Source organism: Poecilia latipinna, unplaced genomic scaffold (assembly GCF_001443285.1).
Source record: "Poecilia latipinna isolate Pla-1442-1.1 unplaced genomic scaffold, P_latipinna-1.0 Scaffold200, whole genome shotgun sequence".
NCBI lineage: Eukaryota > Metazoa > Chordata > Actinopteri > Cyprinodontiformes > Poeciliidae > Poecilia > Poecilia latipinna.
Genome location: NW_015112816.1, coordinates 161,310 through 188,049, shown reverse-complemented (window position 1 = coordinate 188,049; position 26,740 = coordinate 161,310). Strand labels below are relative to the sequence as shown.

The following is a 26,740-nucleotide window of genomic DNA, read 5'->3' as shown; positions in this document are numbered from 1 at the left end:
TTTTTTTTTTTTTTTTTTTTTTTTTAATTCCTTTTTTTATGCAAGGAATATGACAGCCGTTCTCCCGGAGCTGCTGTCTGTTGGCTGGTTCGGAGCAAACGGCGGCGAAGTGCGCGGCGGGTGTATTCATACAGGTGGAGTGGATACACCGAACACTGCTGTATGCTTATGGTAAGTGTAGCTTTATGGAGGAAATGGAAAATACAATTTATACCTTTCCGGTCGCGACAAATGGGTGACGGAGCGCAACGTGGCGGTAGATAGCTGTCATAAGTGCTTATTTGTGCGACAAAAGTTCTGCTAGCATGGACATAAAAGGTATAGATGGCAGAGTTAATCTATTAAATTGAAGACAAATACATAAACTTAAAAACTGGAGTAAACATCCTTTTAGAAGTGTCTTTGTGAGGCTGCTGCTTTATTATTAGATTTAATATAGAATTTTTGTATATTTTTGTCCAGGCTAACTTAAAAAGTAAGATTAATTTTCTAAGCTACACAAATATGAACATTTTCTCCGATGTTGATGTCCAATATTAATCCTGCTGTTATGTCAGCATTTACCAATATTTCACTTTGTCATTTATTCTTCTACTTTATTAATCGTTGGAATAATTGATAGATTACTCGATTGCTAAAATAATCGTTTACAGCCCTAATTGCCATGAGGCCATCATCGTGACTTTCCAAATTAAAAAAAAAAAATCGGCAAAGTCACGATCCGGAAAGTCACCCTTACTCTAGAATAGCATTAATATATATTTTTAAAATCCACTTATTTTTGTTATTGACTTACCTCCAGTGCAAGAAATTCCAACACAGCCCAACATTGCTGCAGTGTTTCATTCCATGACTCGCAGTATCCATGGAGTGGCTGATTCATGCCCCAGTGAAGAGTTTTGACTACCCAAACTGTTATATTTTTTTGCTTTAACCCACAAGCAGCATGTCGACTGCCTGGAGCGCTAACTGATGACGCTTCTTCAGCTCAGTGTAATAATCTATCTTGAGTTTTCAGCCTCCTCACTTAGGTGAACTAGAAAAATTATACATATAAAAAATTAAAAAAAAATACGCCTGTGACAGCAACCAAGTACTACTACTTCAGTCTGAAATATTTTCGTGAGCTTAGCGCTGCTGCTGTGCTGGGAACGATGTTCAAATGTATTGAAATTCTACATGCATAGGAGTTGAGATCAACTGTTGCTGAATGGCTTCAATTAACCGACTCCCAAACTGTTTTAAAATCATTGGTTTTCTAGGCAATCAATGCACAAAGCCTGCATACCAATAATTCTCGGAATTTAGAAATTAATCATGTTGCTGCCTGTCATGCACTCATTTACTGAGGATTCTATTGTCTTCACATTGGAATGAATGAGTTTCAGCTCTTGCACAAGTCATCTCAGCCAAACCCCGATTTATGCCACATGCAGTTCATTCTGGATTATTACATTACTGAATTTAAAGTAATTTAGCAGGGCACTCAATAATGGCTATTTTAATTAGCTCTCAAGGTTCCTGATCCTTATCTTCAAAACAACAAAAAACCTGACAAAACCCCCAGGAAAAAAAATAAATAAAAAAAATAAAAATAAAAAAAACAACAACAAAGAAAAAACTCGACATCTATAAAAAGATCCCAAGCAGTGCCAAGACAGCGGTTTGTCTGTCCGTGAGCAAGCAGTGGGGGCTCAGCTGCATCACCTCAGACTCGGTAGTAGAAACTTATTTGAAATCTTTTTTTAGGCTACCAACAGTACTGTGACGAAGGCACTAGAGTGTAATAGGCCTCATAAACCTGCTGAGGTTGAACATACCATGTGGATGGTCCTGATGAGAGTGTGCGCTGCCTGCTGACAAAAGAGGGGAAAGAGACGAGTGATGAGCTCTGTGCGTCAGGACGCACAAGGCAGCCGCATATGGCCTGGGTACCCTGATGTAAACGGGTGATCTGGAAGGGGGAAGAGTGGACAGTTTGGAAAAAAGCAAGAAGAGGTGCGCATCAGACATTCACGAGTCTGATCTCCGCTCGCATGCAGACGTTTTTTTTTTTTTTTTTTCGGGGGGGGCACATTTGCTCGCACCTTGTAGCAGTTCACACCTTGTAGCAGTGGCGGACGGACTGCACGTTACTTCTGTTCAGTTAATGTTCCTCCGTAGTTTCACGTTTCGGGCAATGCCAGTGTCGTAGTCACTCGCGGGTCGTCATTGCTACTACCAGGACGATGGTGTCGTCGTTATTTATTTTGATGCCCAGACGGGCGCATTTTCGTGACAGTTGCTTCTGTCCTTAAGGATTTTCCTTTACGGCTCTCATTTTTTGGTCTGGTGATCTTTTTTGCCCCCCCCCCCCTTCACTTTGTCCTTTTATATCCCGGTTTGTCTTTAAGATAGCAGCCTATTAATATTTAATTCTTATGCATCCGCATGAAGACGGCACCAGAAAGGAGAAAACGAGCGATAACCGAGCGGGGGAAAGGGAGAAGGAGGCAGCTGGGGAGACAAACCAGAATGAATGAGACACTCTGAGCAGCCAAGAAGACGGAGATCGGAGAAATCGAGGTAAGACCGAAGGGCAGTTTTTTTAAATTTCCTGTACATGTTATACTAACGCGGCAATTTTATGAACTGTGAACAAACCGGAGGTCCCCGATCAGCGTCTGCGAGGTCTTCAACCTGAATTATTCATTTATTGTTTTACGGTTTGACAGTTATCGACTTTATGTTTATTGATGTATCCGTTCCATGTTTAAAATGCGTGTTGGGTTTTGGAAATAAGCCGAATCCTGAAGTGGGGATCCTGCTGTGGGCTCAACGCACCATGGAGCCGCACTAAAACACATTCTGATGAATTTACTTTATTTGCGATTTAAAAGGGCAGTTTGTCCTGTAAAAGCTGCATTTTGACCAAAACACAGAGGCGGGTCGGTAATAGCGCTCAGCAAAAGTGATAAACTGCTTATTTGTTATCTGTAAGCTACTACCTAAAAATGAGATATCACTGAATGTTGCTCAGTTTGAAACGCATGCAGTTGTGCTTTTTCCCCTCTCCATTTATTTTCATGAGGAACAAAATTAAGCATCTCATTGAGCATTAGGGGAATAAAAGCATCAGAGCTAAGTGTGAACTGCTCTGTTCAATCCCACACCAATAATCCAGAATGTCTTCAAATCATTATCCACTGACTCCCTTTAGATTTTAGTATTTGAAGACTACGGTCTTCCAAATTAAAATCCAGATTAAAGAATGTGTGTAATGACGGCTCATGCCCGAACATATTATAATATCTAATTTTTATCCAATCCGACCCCATAATGTTTTGGATACTGATGCGGTATTATAATATTACTTTCTGAACTAATTCCCAATTTAATATTAAGGCATGTAATAAAACACATCGACAACATATATTGTAGTGATGATGAAATTAAACATTTGGTTGTTTTTTTTTGTGCCATCATGATAAAATTGAACTTGAGGACTCATACTCGACAAACCCCAAAAGCAGTTATTTTCAGCCTATAAGCCTTTTCCTCATTTCACCGGGGTGCATTGTGTTTGTCCTGCCAATTTCTGGGAAAAATTGGCAAGTCCACTATTCTGAAGGGGCTGAATGAAATTCAAATTCTTCAGGTGGTAAAACAGCAATATTGCAACTGTCTGATTGCGTTATCTGGACATTCAAGAAGGCAGGCTTGGAATTGGTTTACTGCCAAACACACTCCCCAGGAAGACAGAAGGATTTATTTCCCCCTTGTCTGTGTGTCACATACCCATCAGAAAAATTATTCTCGGTTTTCTGTTGCTGAATTATATTCATACATTAACATGTCATTAATGGTCATCACAGACTTTATAGGTCACTAAAAATAAGTTTACGTCTTTAGGTGTTGGTTTTCATAGCCTCTTGTTTTGATGCTTGGATTTGATAACCATATTAAAAGAAAATGGTCACACACACACACACACACACAAAAAAAACATTACTCTGATTTTCATAGTATTTAGGTGTAAATGCACTAGCTCACTGTATATGTTAACTCATATACTTTGTATATATCTGTGTGTGTGTTTACATGCACTGTATGTGCACGGCACACACAAATAATCATTTTATAAATCTTTATATGAACATGAATAATATTGCTTTTTTCGTATTCATAAAAATATGAATGTCTTGTCTTTGCATTTTTGTTACTTACAATTTAATGCAATATTTATGTACCCCCTGCAGCTCTTTCTCAAGGCAGACTAAATTAATATGTTAATAGAATTTATGCAGAAAAACCCAGAACTGATGCAAGTTTCAGAAAATAACTTGATGTTCCACACTCTTTCAGAAACTACATAAATTGCATCAATATTTACTTAAAATGACAGGATTCTTTTGTGTTAGGGAAAGAATCTGACTACATCTTTTGGTGTCATTTTAATTCTGCAAAAGTTTTTCTTGTGCCACAGCTATAGAGACGTGTACTGAATAGTACAAGCCTTCATAGAAAATATTGAATTGCGTAGAAGAAATATCTTTAATATGTAAATAACTGATGCGCTTTTGTAACAGCATATTTGCTGCAGAGTTTGGGTTTGTATTTTCTGGTTGTTGGAATTAAGCTTTTCTAACTTCGGACTGTATTTTTAAATTCGAAGTTATATTAATTATATTTGTTTATTCTTCTTTTAATCAAGCGATTGCACTATAGTTAATACTCTTTCTGCATAAGATTTGAAAAAAAAAAAAGATGGAGACCAAATATCTCATAATATTAATTTGAAAAAATTGGTGTTTGGTGACACAAATCAAATAATAAATGCAGTTTTTAGGTGAGAATGAGCAAACAATGTAAAGCAAATAATTTTAATCTAAACACAAATATTTTTCATACATTTTAAGTGTACAGTGGTGTAAATGTGATAACATGTAAGTAATTGAAATATTTTCTACGTCGTTATCAGTGTATTTCAAATTACGCCCAGCCTTTAAAGTTTGAATGCTGAAGTGACCTCAAATGCTCTTTCGAATGCCACTGTAGACTTCGTGTAAAAATGTGTGTGTCAGGACTGAACAGAAGATTTATAAAGCCAACTCCATTTTTTTTATTTAAAAAGTCCTAAGATCAGAGGTGCCTTTTGATGATGAAAGGTTTCCAGACAGATTTAAAATCCGATTAAAACTACCAGTCCTGCATGCCAATTTGCCAATCCTGATCTGTTTAAGGTACCGTGCCAATGGTTTATAGAGATTTGTTGTTACCAATGAGTATTTGTAACTGTAATAAATAGACAACAAACCTTTGCCAGATTGAATTGTACATAGACGTGGATTTTTGACCTTTCTTCAAAATCTAATTTCCCTTCAGCACACAAAATCCCTCAAAACGTCTTTGATAGTATCGTTGCAGTTTGTGATTACCGAGCTCGCTTCAGCCTACTCCATCTCATTTGGGTGGAGTTATGCAGTGAAAAATGTGGTGGTGGTTGGACGCATGGCTATATTTGTAGTGTCCCATGAGGTAGTGTGCTCCTGCGTATCTCTTGTGCACGGGCAAAGAGAGGTCTTTTGTGCTCTTTTTTTCTAATGTCAAAATGCTCTGTCTCTGTCGGGCCTTTTCCCTTTGACCGACCCAGCAGCTTTTTTTTGTTCCCCATCGCTGTTCTCTACTCTCCCTGTTCAGAGGAAGCGTTGCTTACCTGGCAGTGGCAGTTCTGGAGTTGTCACTCGACTGATAAGACTTGTCCTTACAGAAAAGCCATTACAATTCTAATGACAGTTACTGTGATTCACTATTTTACCACTGCCAACCAAACACACTGGAAATGGTTTTCATCGGTCACTGCTGGACTCATAATTGCAATCAAAAATACTAAATTATGTCTGTAAGGGCTATTTGTCATGTTTTGGCTGTTTTCACCCTACATTCTAGATTAGATGTTGGGTGCAAAACGTAGTAATAAGAGAGTGCAACGAATAAAACAGAAAAGAATTAAGACTGGGAAGTACATTAGCAGAAAGGAAGCATAGTTTATGGTTAACGGACTAAGAGTGTCCCTTTTCTGTGGCAATGAGGTGGAAAAGCAAGAGACAAAGTGTGTCTATTTTGAAGCCCACTGCGTTTGTGTTGCGGATTTCTCTATGAATCTGACCATGCACTCATGCAGCAGCATGCAACTGTAGCCCTACCAGTCTGTGGTCTCTGTTACTCTTGGAGAAAGTCTGAAGGTGTGGGTTTTGAAAAGCCCATCTTACAGGAACCCTACCACACACTAATCCAATTCAGTGCTGCCAACCTTGAGCGTGTGTAGGCGCCGGGATGGCGAAAAACGAACAGGGGCAACGAGAGCACATGCACGGGAAGAAATCGATGAGGACTCTTTTTCATAAATGGAGTGGGTGTTAAATTAGCTGGATTGGCCCATGTAGCAACACACTGGATTGAGTGCCGGGTGTATTTTGGTTGTGTCTATTGACTGAGAGACAGCTTGGTATACAGCAGAGAAAAGACGTACTGATGCTCAATCAATGTGTCCAATCAGCCTCAACACTGTTTCATTCACTTTTGCAGTTTTTTTTTTTTTAGATTGGAAGGAGATACTGAGTCAGAAGGTGTATAGCTGCAGTTTTAACAACCGATTTATAGAAGTCTGTTTTTCTCAATTCTCAGTCTCTATTTTATAGATACTGTAGAGAAAATTAAGAGAAAGAAACACCAGACCGTTCAGCTATCAGGGCGACTCAAATAGTTAACTCTATTGACGTTTTTCGGTTACTAAATTAAACTAAACTCTCAGAGCGTCACCCATCCGTTTGAGTCAGTTGTTTCATATTTTAAATTACAGACGGCAAGCTCTGAGCAGCATCTCTGTTCAGGAATGGACTACAAGGTTGATAACAGAGCTTATATCACAACTAATTAACCATCTAGCAACAGCTGGCTTTTGTTGTATTACTTTGTAACTAGCAGATTGACAAAAAATTATGTTGTGATTTGCAATAAGCTCTAAAAAAACTATAGGTACATTTAGATGGTGTTTTATATTTTTGCTTAAATCCCTGATCAACTTCAACGCAATAAATTAGCAGATAAATGGATATCATTAATGTTATTGCAATAATCATCATTATGCTACATTATCTTGGTGGCTGTTGTAATAATTATTTCATGTCTTTTTAAATGAAAGAAATTAAATCATATTGTTTTAGTATGCAATTTTTGTAACTGATGCTGTGAAACCACGGTAAACTGTACTTCACATCTCATTAATTACTGTTGTGGTATATGCCACCTTAATAGTCATGACTTCATTTATATTTATATCCATTAGACGACTTTCACAATGTACTTTATTCAATGTTTCCAGCTAAGGTTTCCACTCCATGTTCACAGGACAAGATTTTTAGGCCGACAGTCTTAAGTGTAGCTTACCCACTTGTGAAAGTACAACCTTGCAACACAGAAAAATGTAAAAAAAAATGTATACCAAAGTGGGTAAATTTATACCAATGTGGGTGGTGTCACACAGAGGAGCAAGGCCAAGAGTGGGGATGAGTGGAAGGGGTTGTGGTCAGGACGAGGGAATGCATCGTTGCCAAATTAACAACTTTGTTGCTCTATTTAGCGGCTTTTCAGACCTCACTAGTGATTTTTGTTTTTTCCCAAAACCAGAGACAATTCTAGCAACTTTTTTTGGTGTTATTGGACCCTTTCATGGTGACAACATGTGAAAGCCCCGATCGCTCTGCAGCAACTGAAGCGAGAAGTGAGTGTTGCCGAGAGCCGCCTCCTGCTTCCCAAGCACTGCAGCCAGTCTCACATAGTCGTCTTGTTGCAAACTGTCAGAAGTCAGAGCAGAGAGCAGAGGAGACCCATTCCACTCCATGTTCACATTGCACATGAATCACATGTGCAAAGCTTAGAAACGCTACTGATCAATGCTCGGTGTCCATTAATCAATGCTCGTTTGACTCGCCACAGAGGCGTGTCTGAGTGACATGGTTGTGTACTTGAATGCAGTACCACCAAGCTGTACCATTGTAACCAAGAGAAAAATTGCACTGCAGTAGACCCCCTACAAGACTAAGCATTGTGTATTTTAACTAGGGTTTTTTATACTCCAGTAGAAAGGACAGTAAAGACAGTGTAAGCAAGGTTTATAGTTGATGCATTAAAATGGGTGCGAAGGGGTGTTTACCGATTGCGCTGTGCTTTCTTTCACCTCTCTATTGGCCGCTATTATTCCTAAATTATGATGCCTGTTCATGCACCTTCGAATTTTTGTAACTCATTTTTTAATACAAAAACACAGTGGGCTGCTGGGGGACTGCCCTACTGCTTCTACCACTGGGGCTTAGCAGGTTTTTTGGTGGAAACCCAGTATTGTCTTTTCTCTGTCAAAAATAGTCTACTATCGCCATCGCTTCTTCCTTGTCGGCCATGTTTATTTGCTTTGAACTCATGTTAGATCTTGAGAGGCTTTGAGAGATTTCTCGTCTGATATCTGAATGTTTCTGTGTGGCGTGTTGTCTTTGTCATGTGAGCATACACCACATACTGAAGAACCTAAGCTGCTATTCATTTTTATCGTCACGTGTGAGGTGTCTCATGTTTTGAAAATCAACTGACAATTTTAAAATCTATCCATGCGAATCAGACATAATGTTAGTTTATCTCTCTATTGGTACTGTTTTATTGTGCCTCATTAATAGGTAATTGTGATAGTAATTTCCTATAACAAACGATAGAATACTGAGTCAGAAGATATCTCATGGTTAATCTGGATGCTGGACTTTGAAGCTTCTACATCTTTTCCATGTGGCCTCTCTTATTGGGCTTCCTGATATAGTGAAATTCCACTATTCTCTGTGCGACATCTGAGCCAATATATACCATATATATGCTTGTGTGTAAAAAGTGTATACTTTTTTTCACAAGTTTGCCTAGTTTGAATTTGTGAAGACAAGGTCAGGAGGTGGAAAATGGCCGTTTCACACTAAGGAAAAGATGAAGAGAACCATGAGGAAACTAAATCCTGAACCTTAGCTAATTGGAGCAGCCTTCTGCATCCAGCCTGTCCATCTGAAAAAGGAGGAGCACAGAGATGAAAGGAAGCAGGGATCAATTGACCTAATTGCCTGTCCAATCAATCCTTATGTTTTTCTGATAGCTTGATAGAGTAGTCAGAGCGGAGTGGCGCATGAGCTCCTCTAATTGGCTCGCTCCAAAACGGACAGAGCAGGAGTCTGAGCAGTAATGGCACGAGGAGTCGTCACTCCTCTTTACACCTGGTGCTCTCATTCTACCAGTGTCAATACTGACACCTTTATCCTCATTATCCTCAGCTTAGTGCCATGTGCAGGCCCTTCATCAGTTTCTGCAGGACTTCGGTTTTGCTTTATTGCACCTTTATTCGCAATGTTTTTCTCTTTGCCTGCAACTCGGCCTGCTGACTCAATTACTTAATCACTTTGTGTCAATCAACACAGCTGGTCAGGCATTAGAATTTGCAAATACATGTCTATAAACATCAATGTTAACCTGAGACTCACCTGAGTCATTCCACTGAGGATGGCTCCATTGGGTTCGTATTTGTGTCAGCAGCTCACTCCTTGGAGTATTTGGTGTTGGACTGGTGTGCGTGTGTTTGTGTGTGTGTGTCTTTTGTTCCATGCTGCGAGCTGCAAGAAGAGGTGTGGGACCCAAAGAAGACGCTTGTTTTCTTGTTTTCCAAGATGAGAGAAGGAAGCAGGCTGAGAAAAAAACAAAAACAAAAAAAAACAACAAAAAACAAAGGTAGTGAAGGAGTAGAGAGATGTGAAATAGGACATACGTATTCATAAACAGCTGCAAAAACTCCCAGAGCATTATACGTAGACCTGGAAAATGCCAGATTAAACAGAGAGTGGGAATTGCACTAATATGGAAGGAGTCTATAAACACAGAGAGCAATGAACTTTGAAGGAGGGAAAGAGGGAGCACATCCGGGTTGGATTAATTAAGGATTATAATTATGTTGGGACTTTGCACATCTCACCTGAGACTACCCAACGGTGCACTTCTCCAATCCTGATGCCCTCTGCTCCTCTGCACAGGCCACGGGAAAATACTGCTTACACGTGCTATATCATAAAATCACCTCTCCGACACTATTTATATAAGTAAATGAGTGTTAAGGCATATTAACCTTCTGCTGGTGTTATTTCAATCAGCATTAGTTATTGTACTAATGCAGCAAATTCGGCAAATAAACCTCTGCTCTGCATGGTACACAGTACAGCCAGCTCTTTCTTGAGAAGGGAGAATAATTGCTTTATCAAATTAACTTAGCATGTTGATGAAAACTGGTTTTAAAAAGCAGTTTTTCAATTTGCCATTTGGTGTTAAACAACTCAGAATAAGTTAAAATAAACCATAATTTGGTTTGCAAACAGTATTTTGCTTAGAGCTTGAAGCATGGTAACTGATAAACCCTCAGATCTTATCTTTAGCTTGTCATAGAAGTTTGAATTGCTTTTATTATTCTCATTTGGTTTGTAGCAGATTGCAATCAGATTTCTAATGATTTTTACTGGAAGACATGGGTTACAAATCTGAGAAAATTATTAAGAACCAGTAAGATATGTATGTGAAGCTGGAGAGATATTGTAACAAATTTTCTGTACAATCCAAAGATTGGTTCATGATGTGATAAACTACATTGGGATTGGAAAAAATCAGTCAAAGACCAATTGTAACAGGATTGTAGGCATCTTTGTTCAGCAAATGTTACTGACAATTAAAATTTAGCTGGACAAATCTTCTGTTTAGTTTATATTGAATAGACATAGACCAAACCACTAAAGACATTTATTATAGTAAGTTGTGACCTTGGTCACCTTACAGCACGAACCAATTCAAAAAGACACAAAATAACAACACAAACTGCATACACACATTCTTTGCTGCCACTGAGACATTTAGTGAGCAGAATGGGAGAGGATTTAATTGAGTCTTTGATCATTATAGAATTACCATGTGGCTTCTTGGCACCCTGGTTATTGTTTCATGGATTAATCATTTTCATTCAACAAATTGTGGAATCCACACAGCAAATCAGTGGGCTGCCTGCTTGACATAGATATGCAGTTGGAGCAAGGGAATTTTAATGTGTTCTTGCCCTCCAATTGGCTGCAGTCATCCATGCAACTTGATTTATTTGACAGATTGGTTTTATTGATTTAGTGAATTAATGTGGTGCCAGTTTAATCAGTGTGCTATGGAACTGTGTGGAATTTGACATCTATGTGAACTCAAATGAATTGAGTGTAAAATATCGATCTGCTTATCTACAGTATTTATTCAGCTATTTGTCTTAGAGCTGATTAATTCAGTGTGTGCTAAAAATGTTGTGCTCATGTTCATGGGACGGTGCAGGTGTTTTCTTTGTGTGTCTTATGCTTCCTGTGTGTTGCCATAACTGGTTGTGCATCTGTTATTTTCCAGTGCTGTCATCCCGTTGTTGGAATGGCAGTAATTAGAATTTATGCCTCTTCTTTTTCATGCAAAAGCGTACTGCTACTGCATGCTATAAAATGAAATATAACATGCAACCTCAGCACATGAATGTTCAACATTAATGCACTTGTAAATGTGCTCTCACATACCAACAAACATGAACTGCAAGGGTATCATCCTAATGTATGGGGACGTTTTTTTTTTTTTTTTTTTTGGTAGCAGTTGCATGGGATGTAATGGGTTGTTGTGTGTTGCTGGGGCAGTGTATAGCGCCATCAAGGTGATATTGTGAAAGTCAATATAAAATATGTTTTCTAATTAGGACTGAGGTGGCTGCTTCAATAGAAGGACCTTTTGTTTGAATGAATAAAATGCCATGCATTTCTTTTCCCCCCATCTTTAAATAAGGACTTCCCAAGTGCTTGTTACACAGAATCACATCTGTGTAACAAGATGTATCATTATATTATATTTGTTGAATTCCCAATTGTGGTGTTTTCATGAAGACATATGAGTAACAAAAAGAGTTTGTGTTTTTCTTTAGTCGTGTTACACAGTTTATCAAGGTTAGGTCGTCTCATATTTTAAATTTGGTCAGAGACCTGAGGCAAGAAATAAAGAAGTATATATATTTTTTTCAAAAATCGCAAAATAATTAAACAGTGCCCTACCAAGATTGAAAACAACAGGAATATTAGGTTTACATTTTCATGCTTATTACAACTGAACAATAATTATGAGTGTTATTCAACAAATATCTTTAGTGGAGTTCATACTTAAAATGTCAAATAAAATGTACACAGTTTCTTAAATACTCTCAATATTGCAGTGTTTAATAATTAAAAAGAAAATAAATCCCATTTCACACTGAATTCATTAAATAATTTGTAAATTAGATTGAACATACTATATATCATAACTCTTTAGATCAGTGCAGAAAGCTGCGTTCTAAATGCTGCTGACGGCTTTTATGGGGTATTTTATGAGAGGCTTTTAATAACTGGCTCCTAAAATTAAACAACAGCATTCAAACCACACAAAAAAGATCATCAATTGAATCCATTTCCATCCGAGGCTTTGCTAATAGTAGTAATTTTCTGACTATCACCATAATGAGGCAAGACTGAATTTATTGCATCTGTTCTGTCAATATCTTCATTGTCCTTTTATTTTTGTTGTCAGAAGTCAAAAATAGACAATCTGTCAGAAATAAATCTGTTTCTGTTTACACTGGCATGAAGTTTCAAAATGGTTTTCTTAAAACTGTGTTTTTATTTTTTTTCAAAGGTATGCATAACTAGTAGTGGAAATTAAGATAGACATGCGAAAACACATTTGCTTTAGGCAACAGCATACAAGCTTTCAAGTCTCAGCTTGAAATGGTACAGCTTTTTACATGGCTTTGTTTTCACCATCACAGCAAAACTGATGCAAGCTCTGTGCATTTCTAGTCTATCTATTGCAAACCAAAAACTTGCAATTGCCTTTGGGTCGTAGCTTGCCCAAAGCAGGTTATTATGACTATTTAAACAGTTTTCAGATGTATTTCTTATGGGAATCTCTTTACCTCCTGGCGACTCATTGGATGGATGGGTTGGTCAGAGACTATTATCACTTCATTAAGGTGTTTGGCCTATCCATGATTTATAAGCCAGGAAGTCCCGACAAAAGATATTCAGCTAAAAAAGGAGCTCATTCATGTTCTATTTAAATCGCATATATCTTCATTTTTACAATTTTTATTCTTCGACCATGTTTGACAACTTCTACTGCAGCCAAAAGTTGCAGAAGAGCAACGACCTTTCTAGGAGTGTCAAACTCAGGCATTTACACATAGAACAGTTTTACTTTTAAAGTGTTACTTTTTACTACTTTTGCTACAAAAGCAGCAAAGTCTCTGACTTGAATTTTAGTTCATAAAGGAAACGTTTGCACGGTAATAGTGAGAAGAGAGAACCTAAACATTCTGACCTTCATTTAGCTCAGACACAAGGAAAAACAATCAATGGTGCTACATCCACTTACTGGTTAAAAGATAATGTTGTTGCCTAGTAAACTTTTTCTTTTCTAAAGCAACCCCATATATTACCTTGAGATCTAGTTGTTATTCGAGCTGTTAGTTGTAGCTATGACATAAACTGTGTTGTGTTCTCATCCCTCAGCACTGGATTGTTATTTAGAAGCTACACCAATGTACCTCAAAGACAAGATTATATTTTAAACTTAATTTCTCAAAAGGCCAATTATTTCTAATACAGTAAAATTGTGAATTCATTCACATCACACTCTTTTCTATTCTTTTCCCTTGGTCCTTAAAACCACTCGCTCTGGTCTCACGGCTATTTGTTGACTAGTCTAAATTATATGGTTCACATACAGACCTGTTTGCTAACCCACCTTTTGCAGTTTATGGAGCGATGTGTCTTTGTACTTACTGGTTTCTCTAATATGTGCCTGTTTACACTCCTTGCCCCCAGATCTTGCACTTACAAGCACCTGGGCGGACTTTCCATCCTTTGCAAGTGTACCTACATTTGCCCTACATTCACCTTCTCCCCACTCATGTGCCCACCCTTGCTCACCTTTTGATGCAAGCAGATATGGATGGAAATACAAATGACCCCAGATGAACCCAGATATTGAGCTGTTTTAAAGCCAGAGGCTTTAAACAATATCCCTTCACTGCTCCAACATTGCTGAAAAAGGAGGGGCCAGAGTTTCTCACAACATCAGGGTTTTATATGGGATTTATGACCCTCGTCCCTCGCAGCAATCTTTTCCTCCACTGGCTTTTTTCCCACTGGGTAGAATTAGCAAGTGAAGAAAACAAACAAATTACAAGGAAACAAATGAAACATCTAATAAGCATATATTGATATGGAGAAAGGGCTTTCAGCAGGATACAGCCTGAGCGAGGAAGCAAGGAGGAAGAGCACTGTGTAATCCTAACACTTACTCACCCTCTACGTTTTCATTTACCTCTAATTTCTTTTCTGTCCTGCTGTCCCGTCCACCCTCTGTGAATAGTCCATGCGGCTCTCTGAGGAGATCAGCTCAAAGGATGGGCAGTGTGAGACAGATGGGCAGATGATGGATCTGACGCGATAGACAGCAGGGTGATGGATGGCCGGCTGGCTGATAGGGGATTAATGCAGTGCTGAGGCTGCCGCTGTACAGAGGATGGCTTAGCGATAGATAGATAAATCCGACGAGCAGATAAACAAGAGAGCACTAATCCACGCCCCCTTGATGGACAGAAAATCAAAGTAGGGGAAAAGAGCCACAGTGGGAGAGATGAACGTTTTTACTGTCATTGCAGGGTGTAGATCTTTCATGGAGAATGTAAGTGGACGTAAGGTGGGATGAGGAAGAGCACTGAGGAAAACTGGAGTGGCGCTGTGATTTTAGGCATGGGTCATTGATAGTGTGGGTCTGTTCAGACCATTTTTGTGCTGTCTGTGTCTGCACTTATAGGTACAGCAGGTTTTGGTTGATGTGGCATGCCTGGAGGGTGACAGTTTAGGATGGCGATGAGCTTTTTTCAAATGATGCTGAACGGTTTAACTGGAAAAGAGAGATTAGGCATAGCAGCAAATTGGCCATGGTAGGATGTGATAGGATAAAGGGAAAGTGGAGAGTGGGCTTGTTGGAAAAAGTTGATAAGAATGGTTGCTGATTCCATCAGCACAACAGCTTAACCTTCTCTGTAACGTGCCAAAATAACGGGTTCAGGCCTTTCCATTTTAACAGTTCGGCTAAATTGTGGGATAAAATTACCTGTTGTGATGAGGGGACAACAACAAACACACACACACACACACACACACAAAACGTGATGGAATGAAGTATTAGCCAAGTGGGAGATCCTCTCGAAATGGGGAGCAAGCGGCCCTTCCTTGCGTTATTATTGAGCTCTAAGCTTTGTCTCTGTTCGCCGTTTCAGAGGACCCCAGGGGTTCTGGCATCGATCCGCTGTGCTTAGAATGCACTCCAGTGTCACCTATTTAAACACCGAGAGCTGGTAGCCAACAGAAATGAGAGCTTTTATTTATCAAGCCTCTGATTTTGGCTGCATGGATGACAACTTGATTAGCACTTAAAGGAGCCCTTAAATCTTAGTTGGATTGGAAGCAATCTATACAGAAGGGGAGGCAGCAATCTTGGCCGGAGAACATTGTGGAGGGTGAACAGAGAGGTGAGGGACAGTGTCAACAGAGGGTTAATTAGTGGGTGGTACAAACTGGATGAAAAGTGTTTGACAGAGACAAGCAAAAGAGAAAAAGACAGTTAAAGATAGTGTGTAACAGAGACCAGAGGGCAAGAAGCAAAAGGAATTAGAGGATGTCACTGAGGAGGGGTGGCATTGATCAGATAGGATACGAGTGTGAGTAGATGGGTCAAAGAAAAGATGCTAGATTAATGTATGTGAACAACTAAAAGCCAGAGTAAATGAACAAATTGCCAAGCAAACCAGGAGTTGATTTCTATGTAGTTGTGTCTGCTAATGCAGATTGTGCAGGGATTGTATACTTACGAGTGTCACGGTAAATGAATGAGTGAGGCATGATGGAAGAAACTAAGTGAGTGAGTAATAGGGGTCAGTGATGGGTGTGTTGACAGAAAGTGTCAGCTTTAACCATGCTGACCTGTGGATACAGGCTGCATGCACAAGCGGTTAAATCTGAGTGCTTGCTTGGACGTGAACTGACACTAAAATTGGATGTGAATATCGAGTTGAATGTGAAATGAATGTAAATAAGAAAAGTAGGCGGATGGTGTTTTGCATATTTATCTCTATGTGTCATTTTGTTGTCTTCTGTGCATCATTTTAAGTGAGTCTTGGAAATGTTTTTTCTAGCCTCTTTGGCATGTAAGTGCTTCTACATTTAAGCACCTCATTTCATCATCTGTGCAATTATACCCAAATAATTTTGTCTTGAGATGAAACATTTTCTATGCTTGCTTTCTGTATAAGTACCTAGATTAAAGATACCTGTTATTCCAATGGTATATATACCATTGGAATAATGAACTATATATTTTTGCATCATTTTAGTTTAGTGGCGAGTTCACTTTAAACACATTGGTGTGTTTAAAGTGTGAGTGCTTATAGAAATAATTTTTCTGTATCTGTGCAACTGGCAGTGTGAATATGTCAGAACCTTAGGGTTGAGGTTGGTTCGTCTGGTGCAGTTTGTTCTACGGCTAACCCTGACTCACCCCTTTGTGTAGCAATAGTGGCAAAACAATACCTCCCATGATATGTCAGAAGAATTTGCATGCCATAAATGCACAAACACAGTTTAGTGTCATCTCTTTTCTAAGGGCCTTTCACTTTTTGCTGCTCGCTTGTCTCTCTCACCTTGCTGTCGCTTTGTCTCTTGCCCTCCTTACCATCCTAGACTGCAGCGTTCATGTTTGACCCTGTTGTAGTCTCCTTCAGGGCCTGTCTCTTGGCGATCAAGCTCCATTATTTATGCTGTATCGTGTTTCACCATCAATTCCCGCAATGGAGCAGATGAGACAGATTTCCTTGACTGTCACAATAGCACAGAGACTCAGCCGAGGTTGGAAATGGAATTAGCCTTAAATAGAATTTAATTTTCACCGTTGTCGCCTGTCTACCACCCAGACGGCATGGCTGGCTTGGGTAGAGCTACTATCATTGTGTGTTTGGTGAATGCGTGTTTTGTGTAGTGCATGAGAAAGTGAGACAGAGGTATTACTATTGTTCTATGCAGTGGTCACCGCAGAATGTGACGTGCATGTGAAACTACAATACTTATTTCTAAAGTTTTTTTTCCCCGACGCTTGGTCTCCAGTTCTGGTTAGATTTATTAAAGAAAGTCTTACACTGACAACCTGAAGGTCCAGCACGGCTGCAAGACATCAATACTTCAGTCTATTATACAACAGGAGATTTTTTGATTGATGGACAAATAAGTGGGGCTTTTCTCTGTGAAGTAGAGGACATTTTTGAGTCCTCTGAGTTAATAATAAATAACTATGAAAATCCTTCTTGGGTCAATCAATGACCAGGCTCCATCCACAGAAGCTGCAACTTTTGTGACATGAAACTTATCAGCGAATGAATGAGTAAATAGATAAACGAATAAGAGCCGTTGAAGTGTGAATCGATGTTTATGGATCGGCATCCTAAAACCTGCCGTGCTGCTGATGAAATGAATATGATAGTGGTTGTGTGTGTGCGTGCGTGTGCTTGTGTGTGTAAGTAAGGCAGACTTTGAATGTTTCTATGATCCTTTGGATTTGTCATGAGCTATGTAGGCACATAAGTTTGATGTGTTTGTCCTTGAGAGTTGAGAGCTGTGTGCCTCCAAGTGTTTTAGTTTTTTTAAAATCGCAATGGGGTCTCAGATGAATAATGCTGTGCGTGTGTGTGTGTGTTTTTTTTTTAGCTTATTTTCCTCCCTGCTCAACATAAGCAGGATAAATTTTTGAATTAATGTGTCAGTAATGTGTGTATACTAAAACTAAAGCTTCAAAGTTGACAAGTGATAAAAAAAGTACTTGCTGCGATTATCGACGCTGCGTAATTTTTATTAAGGCATAGGACTCTTTTTAATAATCATATAATAGTAATAAAAGTCAGCAAAATATAAAATGAAATAGGCTTGATACAGGGGGAGTGACAGACAACACACTGCCACTCAGGGTGAACCCAACACATAGGACACAGTAGCGACAGCAGTGACAGCAACAAAAATTTAACATTTCTTGTCGTGCTGCAAGCCTGCATGTGTAGGACCACATGAATGAGCTCCAACTTTCACATACACACATTTCACCAATTACTTGGCTGAAGGAGGGCAAGCAATTGTTGCCTCATTTCGCTGAAATGAATGACACGCGTCACCTTCCGTGTGGTGAGCTGACGCTATTTTAATTGTCCTAAAGCAAAACTAATTAGTAGTAGGAGGTCAGCAGTCAACTTATAAAAATACCTAACCTAAAAATTTTTATGTTTTCTTTTTTCCTGTATAGCAGAAAAGTAGCCAATATGACACTGGTTTCATGTTTTCATACTCATGTGGATCTACCTTTAATTCAGTTGTACTATGAATTGAAGAAACAACTTGCTAAACAGTATTAACAAGGACTAGATGTACATATTTAGTGTAGCCCTGTTCAGTTTTTGTTTTCGTAAAATGTGCATAATATTTTTTTGGTCCACTCTGTCAACTACATTTGATAAGGTTGGTACTAATTCTGTCAATTCTTTGTTTTTTTCATCAACTTTTGTAATCTTTGATTTATTTCTGGAATTAACAAGTTCTGATGATTTTATATCATAAAACCATCCGCTGCTGGATGTTTTGCTTCGGCTGTGCATCAGTACCTGCGGCCGCATTTGATCTATAAGCGATTTGCTCGAACCTTCTTCATCATGGTTTTCAAGATGTGTTGCCAGGATTTTACAGCTACTCGGCCATCGAGACACCACCCTGTAGCACAGCTTGCGTAAGGGCTTAGCCAAATCCTTTGGCTTTTCCCATTCATCTGCCTCTCAGGCAAAATACCTCCAAAACAATATGCTTGCTTTTGCCTCTTGGACTAAAGAGGCTCTCATGTTACAGAAACATTACATTTTCAGCACCAGCTCACTGGCGTTAGCCATCACATAAACTACTACAAGTGAGGAGAGGAACTGTTCCTCTGTAAAAAGAAAAGAAAAAACTATTAAGTCAAGTCAAGTTGCTAGTTTTTGCATAATGAAGTAATAGGTTTGCATAATTAGTTCTCTGCATGTAACTGTAAAAGGACACTGTGGAAAAGATGACTAACAATACAAGTTGATTGCAAGTAATTATGAAAGAAACCAGTAAGCAGTAAGAGCAGTAAGACAATACTTTTCAACTTTTTCATATACAATCTACATTACTAATCTACATGAACTAACAAGAGAACAAAATTGCAGTAATTTATTCGTGTGTTGTGATTTAATTTAAATCCAGCTTTGACTGTAAGGGGTCATTCAGCAGCACCTTTCTACTTGTGCCATTTAGCAGCAATGCAAGAACAGCTCCAACTGCAGCTGGGAGGATCTATTGTGTGAGGAGTGAGCACTCATCCACATTTGAGTCATTTGGCAAATTGGGAATGAGGAATGTTCCAAGATGGAAAAAAATACAGCTAAAAGGACTTTAATGTTAGTCTTTAGTTGCTTCAGAAAAAGTTGCTTGATTTGTTGCTAGTCTCAAAACGCAAACTTTCTAAATATAATGAAATAGGGATTGGAGATGAGTGTGCGTGTGTCTACAGCAAAGTGTGCCATCTTTGGAAGATAAAAGCAACACATATTATATCATTGATGTTCTTTTTTTAATATTGACTGTATCAAAAATAATGCTCATTTTGATAACCCTCATTTGTGAAGTCCACAGGTCAAGGGCTCTGGAGCAGTTGATAAAGTGACTGTAATCTAACATCAGTCAGAACAGTTAGTTTCAGTAAAGGCTAAAAGAAACGAGTGTTCATACCTTATGAACAAACAAGTGTGAAAGGCTTTTGATCCCTTTTGAAAAGACCGCCAATTTCACAAATTGCTTATCAACAGGTAATTATGTATTGCTTAAGCCACTTGTCAAGGTGGACACAAGTGTTTGGGGCAAATGTGATTTTAGATAGGAAGAACAGTGGTTATAAGATTGCTAGATGGGCCACAGGTGTGGATGCCAGCTCAAGTTAGGGTGTGCATTTTGTGTGCATGTATTAGAGTTTGAGTGTTTATTCATTCAGGTGACGTGGTGGGAAGCTGAAGAAGCAGAACTGTGATTTGTGAGTCTTGCATTCCTGTAATCTGTCCACATCAGATCAGTCAAAGACAATAATGCAACACTGAGCAAAATACCAAACTGCTCTTTTTTTGTTATCTCTCACTTCCGTTTCTCTAGCCCAGTCTTTGTGCCCCCCCATCCAGTCTGTTTTTTTTTCTTTTTCACTGCAGTAGGAGCCACTGTTGCTGCAAAGGGAAAGATGGAGTAAAGATGGAGAGAGAAAGAGGCAGGAAGATTGATGCTAAGAAATGGAGATAGGACTAAGAAAGCGCCTTAGAGAACAGGGGGAGGCAGGTGGTCGGGATTGAACAGTAAACGATTACTTCTCTGCTTGTGTGTGTTCCTGTTACAGGCTGATACCGAATCAAACAGTGCTCTTTCTTTGCCGACACACACGGTCACAGATAAACACACACACTGGTCACAAGTATTTGAGTTTGTTTTTGGCCAGTGCTGGGTGGTGCTTGGCAGAAGAAATTAAGCCTAACAACCATGGCATCTGTCTCAGCAGCAGGAGAGTCCCGCCTACCCACCCACACATGACCTGCCCCGCTTTCATTCACTGAGCGGCCTGCTGCCAGCCTCAGGATGAGCCGCTGCCTCTGCCGCTGCCCGCCACCCCCCGCTTCAAGTTGGCTTCCCTGTATTGCCAAACACTCTATGTGCCTGCGCCCATGTTTCCCTCTTGAGCAACAACCAGGAGCCCGGCGATATGGCTGCTTCAAATATTCATAACAGCCATGCTGCAACACAGAGCTTTCTGCTCCCCTCCATTTTGAGAGGCAATTCTCATGCTGTAGATGCTGCTGGCCTGAACATCATATCTGTGCCCGGAGTCAAGTATTATGTGCACACGAACAGTATGCACTCTAAGTATTAGGCATTGCTTTTTAATGTCTGCTGGACTCCCAGCTGATTGTGTGTGGGGCTATATATAAACCCTGGTTTTTCTTTTTCATCATCCCTTCATTCACTACCAGCTCTCCCGCTCACCTAAATATGAGCCACCAGGCTATTATGCATGCAAAAATATCCCAATGCTATACTTAGCATCAGCTCACCACCCAGCCAGTATAGAATACATGCAGAGACTATTAAGGACATAAATATTTCTGGGATTTTCTGAAGTCAAAAATATTATGGGGTATAAGGTGATTTGAGATCATCCTATGGAAGAGAGGTTCTGCAATGTCTCTCGACAGGCTGATAAAACATCTATGTTGGGCGACTGCCTGTTTCTCCTTCCTTTTTTTATTGCCTCGCATCCAACTACTTACTTCTTCTGCTCTCAATTTTTTTCTGCCTCGTTTGTCCTGGCGCATCCCACCTGCTTACTCCCTAAATTTCACTGAGCCTAACATAGCCCCATCCTTTGTCCTACAGATGTTTCATCCTTCTTCAGCCCTCCGTACCATCGTTCAGGAGCACTGCTGCTAGCCTGGAGCCCTGCTGTTTACCCCCCATATTCACTCGTTGTTTCTGAAGATTATTTCTCTGGGGTGCACCCTGCATGTGCTCTCCACCATACTGTGTTATCGAGCTCATCAGGTGGGTTGGAGTGGATCAAGAAGGGTGAGGGTTACAGTTTGATGCTCCGACTTGTGGCAAACAAGTGGCCCACAGGGACAAACTTGAACAGCAATGAGTACAAAGGAGGATGGCAGTGGTTATATGGCAATCCGATCTGAACTGGCATGGTTTCTAAACAACAGCTGCTATTCTTTAGGACCTACTGTCAATTTAATGAGGGTGTGAAGCTTTGCAGTAGAGCTAGCAGCATTTGGAAACCACTTGATACACTCACCAGCAACTTTATTAGGTAGGACCAGTTGACTGTTTTAATTGTTCAGGTTGTAAACTCTCCAGGTTTTCTGACATATTCCTTAGAGCAGGTGTATTCAACTGGTGTCCCACAACTTTTACACGTGTCTTTGCTTCAACAAACCTAAGTAAAATAATTAGGTCATTAACAGGATTTTGGAGAACTTGACTTCCTACTGAGGAGGCAGTTCAGCCATTTGATTCAGATCTGTTGGATCAGGAACAAATTTAACAGTTGCTGGACACCTGCCCTTGAGGACTGGAGCTAAATACCCCTACCTTAGAGGATATTGGTTCTTGTTGATAGGATAGCATCTCACAGTTTCTACAGATTTGTCAGCTGTGCATCCATGACTCCTATCCATTGTCTTACACTCATCCAAGTTTGGGTCTTGAGGGTGACTGGTCCAGAAGGGAAGCCTAGACATCACTTTGTCCATTCACTCTGCAGTGCCAGAATGGACTGAGTCGTTGTACCGATATGTTTCAGCCATCTGAATGCCATCTGAATGCTGCAGATGAAATCGAAACTCATTGAGTAGCTGCTGTAGCCCATCTGCTTTAAGGTTCTATGCGTTTTTCACTCAGTTATGGTATTATGCATAAGCAAAAGATTATTTGATCAATTTTTGCTTTTCAATTATCTCAAACACTCATTCTCCTCTGAACTGACAAAAAAGAGAAATTATCCAGTGGCCTTTGTGTATATACACAAAGGCCACTGGATAATTTCTCTTTTTCTGTTGATTCATTTTAAGCTGAAACTTGATTTTGTGAGAAAATCCTAGCAGATCAGTAGATTCTGGTACCAAGAAACATGTTACATTCAAAGTTTTAATTCTCCTCCTCCTTATTCAGAATTTTAGCTTGGACTTTGGGAAGTTGTCTTCACCACATACATTGAGTTCTGGATACGTGATTGGCTGATTTGCTATTTGTGTTAACAATTGAACAGATGTACTTTATAAGGTGGCAAGTGACTGTATGTGAGGATGCAGCTAAGTGAGTGAATTGAAATATAGCTCTGCTTTCACGTGATCTTTTTATCTACGAGTTGGATGCTCAAACCAATATTAATCATTGCCATTTTGCTTGCTTTTAATAGTGAAGGAACTGTTTAATGGCACTGACAGTAAGGTGTTATCCATAACCTGTTTCTCCTGTCTCCTGTCCCCACAGCTGCTAAGTGGTGAGCCATCATCTGAAAAAAAAAAGGTGGGAAAGCATGGTCAAGTGAGTCGTGGAGCACAGATCCCTTATTAAAGCTGTCCTCCTAGGGTGCCCTCTGACTGGTTCCCCTGTAAATCTCCCCTTTAATTGAGAGTGGGTGCAGGAAAAAAGACCCTGACTCAGTCTCAAATTTATTCTGTCTTTAGGGTTGCTTAAGAAAGAGACAGAGAAAAAGACAGAGACAGACAGACAGGGGTGTCCTTAGAATGTGTTAATGATGACCAAGCAAAAGTCACATATAAACACAGTGAAGGTTTGATAGGTGAGATGACATATTTACATTCACCTGAGACGTGGGAGGCATGACTTGAGAAAAAGATGAAAAGGCAGCTTGTTAATGGAGGGACATGGGCTGAGAGGTTCAGCTAGGGTGATGCAAGGAGAGGAGGAGAAGGACAAAGGGTGAGGAAGAGAGAGTAATGGAGGGAGACAAATAGAAACTGCTGGCAGTGAAAGAAGAGGATGGTGTGTGCGAATGTGTGTGAAAGAACGAGCGAGAGGTAAAAGAGACACGGGCTGATTTCACCAGAGTTGTTGCCTGACTGTCCTCCCTTAATGGGGTTTCCATGACAACAGTGTATAAGAGACTAAGACTCCAGCAGAGTGTGAGATATGTGAATGTGTGTGAGTTTATGTGTGCGGTTTCTGGTCGTCAGTTGATTGATTGTCTGCAGGACACCATGCACGATGTGCTATAACACATGTAAAACTTAAGCAGTTTTTGTTCAAGGTAGGTTGGAGTTTATTATCTTTAACAGTGTTCTTGTTCTTATTTGGTTGGTGAGAGAAACAAGGAGGAGGAGAGAGGAGAAGATTCGGTCCATCTCATTGCCCTTTACTGGTGGAGCCAAATGGGTTTTTCAGAAGCTGTTGTGTGGAGGCCATATATCTTGTCCCACTGGCAACCATATTGAGTGGGGTTAGGTGATGTCATGCCTGTCAGGTGATGTTGTTAGGTGGACCCAGCTGCCACAGAGTTGAGCAGTCCCATAGGAGGACCAATCTGTCATCATTATATTAATGACATGCGTATCACTGTAGCGCCATCTCTTGTGTGTGCCAAAGCTAATGAGCAGTGCCTTAATTGTAAAATTAATTGAAAAACATTTTGATTAAAGACCACTCTCCTCACCCTTCCTCCATCTTCATCAGCTCCACCTTGGTTTTCTGTTACCACATTTCTGTTCCTCCCAGGTATGTCCTTTTCAGTTTTCTCATGAGTTCAAATTTCTAGTTCACGCACTATTTTTTTTCTCCTTTTGCATTTGCATCTCTGACCCTTCATTGTCCATATGGGCTCTGTTTCTCCTTCAAAATTGCTCCTGGGAGCATCATTTCTTATCCTCTCAACATACTTATTTTCCCCCTATCTGTCAGTCTTGTCTTTCGTTAGGCAAATTACAACTCTTTATGCACTCATTCACCATCCTCACCCCTCCCAATTTATCCTCCTCTTTGTCTTTTCCCATCAGGCTCCCCTCTGTGTTGCTGTCTCCCTTGTCTTTAATCCTCATGTCTCCATTACTGTCTATTCTACATCGTCAGAATGTCAGGGTTTCTTTGCCTCTATGCGGTGCTGGAGTTGTAAGAAAGAGTGGGTATGGTAATTGTCTCTACTGAGCTGCACCCAGACAACCCCCTCAACCCTTCTGTAGCCTCAGAGATTGGCCACACTCACATCTCTAGCTCTCATATTCACTCACTCTTTCTCTCTTTCTCATTCTTTTCTCTTTTGCAAAGCCCCAGAGCCTAAAGGAAAGAGGAGGAGAGTGATATGCGTGGTGTACATTCTTTAACGTCCCCTCTCAACTCTCTTACCCTTCTGGCGCTCTCCATTTCTCCCTGGTGTGAGCCGATATCCATTTTACTGTACTTTCAGACAGCCAGCACCGAAACTTTGGTTCTTCCAAACATTATTCATGTGGCTTTAAACACCTTCGTGTAACTTTTTGCACACATTATGATCTAATTAAGCATAATTAAGGGTGCTACATATTGAACATTTTTTTCTCATATGTGCCTAAGATCATAATGCAAGCCTATGAGTAAAGGTTTGATGGAATGTATATATATTGATATTTCTTCAGTTGAAAAGCCACTCAAAAGGGAAAGAGCCATTACTTGAACAATACCTCAAAAGGCCAGATTACAGTTTTCAAATTGAAAAACCTTTATATTTGGCGATGTGACCTATGCTCTGATGAAACTGAAATTGAAATGTTTGGCCATAATGACTTCTGTGACATTTGGAGGAAAAAGGGGAAAGTTTGCCAGCCTGAAAGCACCATCTCAACTTTGAAAAGCAAGGGTGACAGCATCACATTATATGAGTGTTTTAATCCAGGGGAGACTGGTCCACTTCATAAAATGATGTCCTCTTAACGAAAGAAGATTATGATGAGATATTGGAGTAAATTCTCAGCACATCTGCCTTAAAGGTTTTTTTTTTTTTTTTTTTTCTCGCAAGTAGGTCATTCAAATGTACAGTGAACTAGGCATAGATTAGTTACAGTGTAGCTTAAACACCACTAAATCAATATTTTGGAAAGACCATCAAGAAACCCTGCTCTGAGTCTACTGGTTAATGTGTGGCCAGAGTTAAAAAGAGGTGTGTGATTACAATGGCCTACAAACTTGTGTCAGCTGTAGCCCTTTAATCAGTTTTAGCTTCTTATTTCATTTTCCCTGAAAAGACCTTACTTCTGCCAGAGTGCAGCTATATAATACATTGTTCCTAATCTGTCCTGATTGGTTAAATAAAGGTTAATTAAAAATAAGTTAAAGTTATAGCAGTTCTATTCCAATAAAGGTGAGAAATGCAAGCAACTCATTGTGCGAATCTTGGAGGAAATGTTTGACCTGAGTTATACAGCTTAAAAGATACTTCTGCCAAATGCTGATGTGCACCAAAACACTGTGAATTTTAAGTACAAAAAACAATCTCTAAAATAATTTTTCACATTTTTTTTTTCTTGTAGTCTGGGATTTAGCAAATACAAATAATTTAGGGTTTTCCTTGCTGAACAGGAAAGCTTTGTCAGTTTATTGTTAGACAGTGAGAAATAAGGTTATGGTTAAATATCTGGTTTTATCTTTGTACCAAGATAATGAGAGCATTTGAGCTCATTATTACCATTTGTTGCTTTAATGATGTGGACAAGAAGAAGAGACTGGTCTTCAAGAAGGAATCAATAATGTGGTGCATTGATCAGAGCAACAATTTGTCACCAGGTACCTGCAGGACTCCAAGCGGAGGGTGTTACTATCTCACCACAGGTTCTTTTGTTCATTTATTCAAGAGGAAACATGGGTACAAAAGTGCCACCCTGACGAATGCCTGTTTTGTGCATAATTAGGTAAACATAGCTGTTAGTCATAGAAGAACAGATTCATGAAAT

At 39.6% G+C, this 26,740-nt stretch overlaps 1 protein-coding gene across 3 annotated transcripts in view; it reads left to right on the top strand.

The window, feature by feature from the left end:
• Positions 1–1,769: 1,769 nt before the first annotated feature.
• Positions 1,770–26,740, top strand: part of LOC106946674 (adhesion G protein-coupled receptor L1-like) — a 120,434-nt gene continuing 95,463 nt past the window's right edge. For 2 of the 3 annotated variants that reach the window (XM_015031188.1, XM_015031187.1), the window contains exon 1: positions 1,777–2,565. The gene's annotated coding sequence lies outside the window, so the exon portion shown is untranslated. Of the gene's footprint in view, positions 2,566–26,740 lie in introns of all 3 variants that reach the window. The other variant, XM_015031189.1, reaches the window with a different exon arrangement.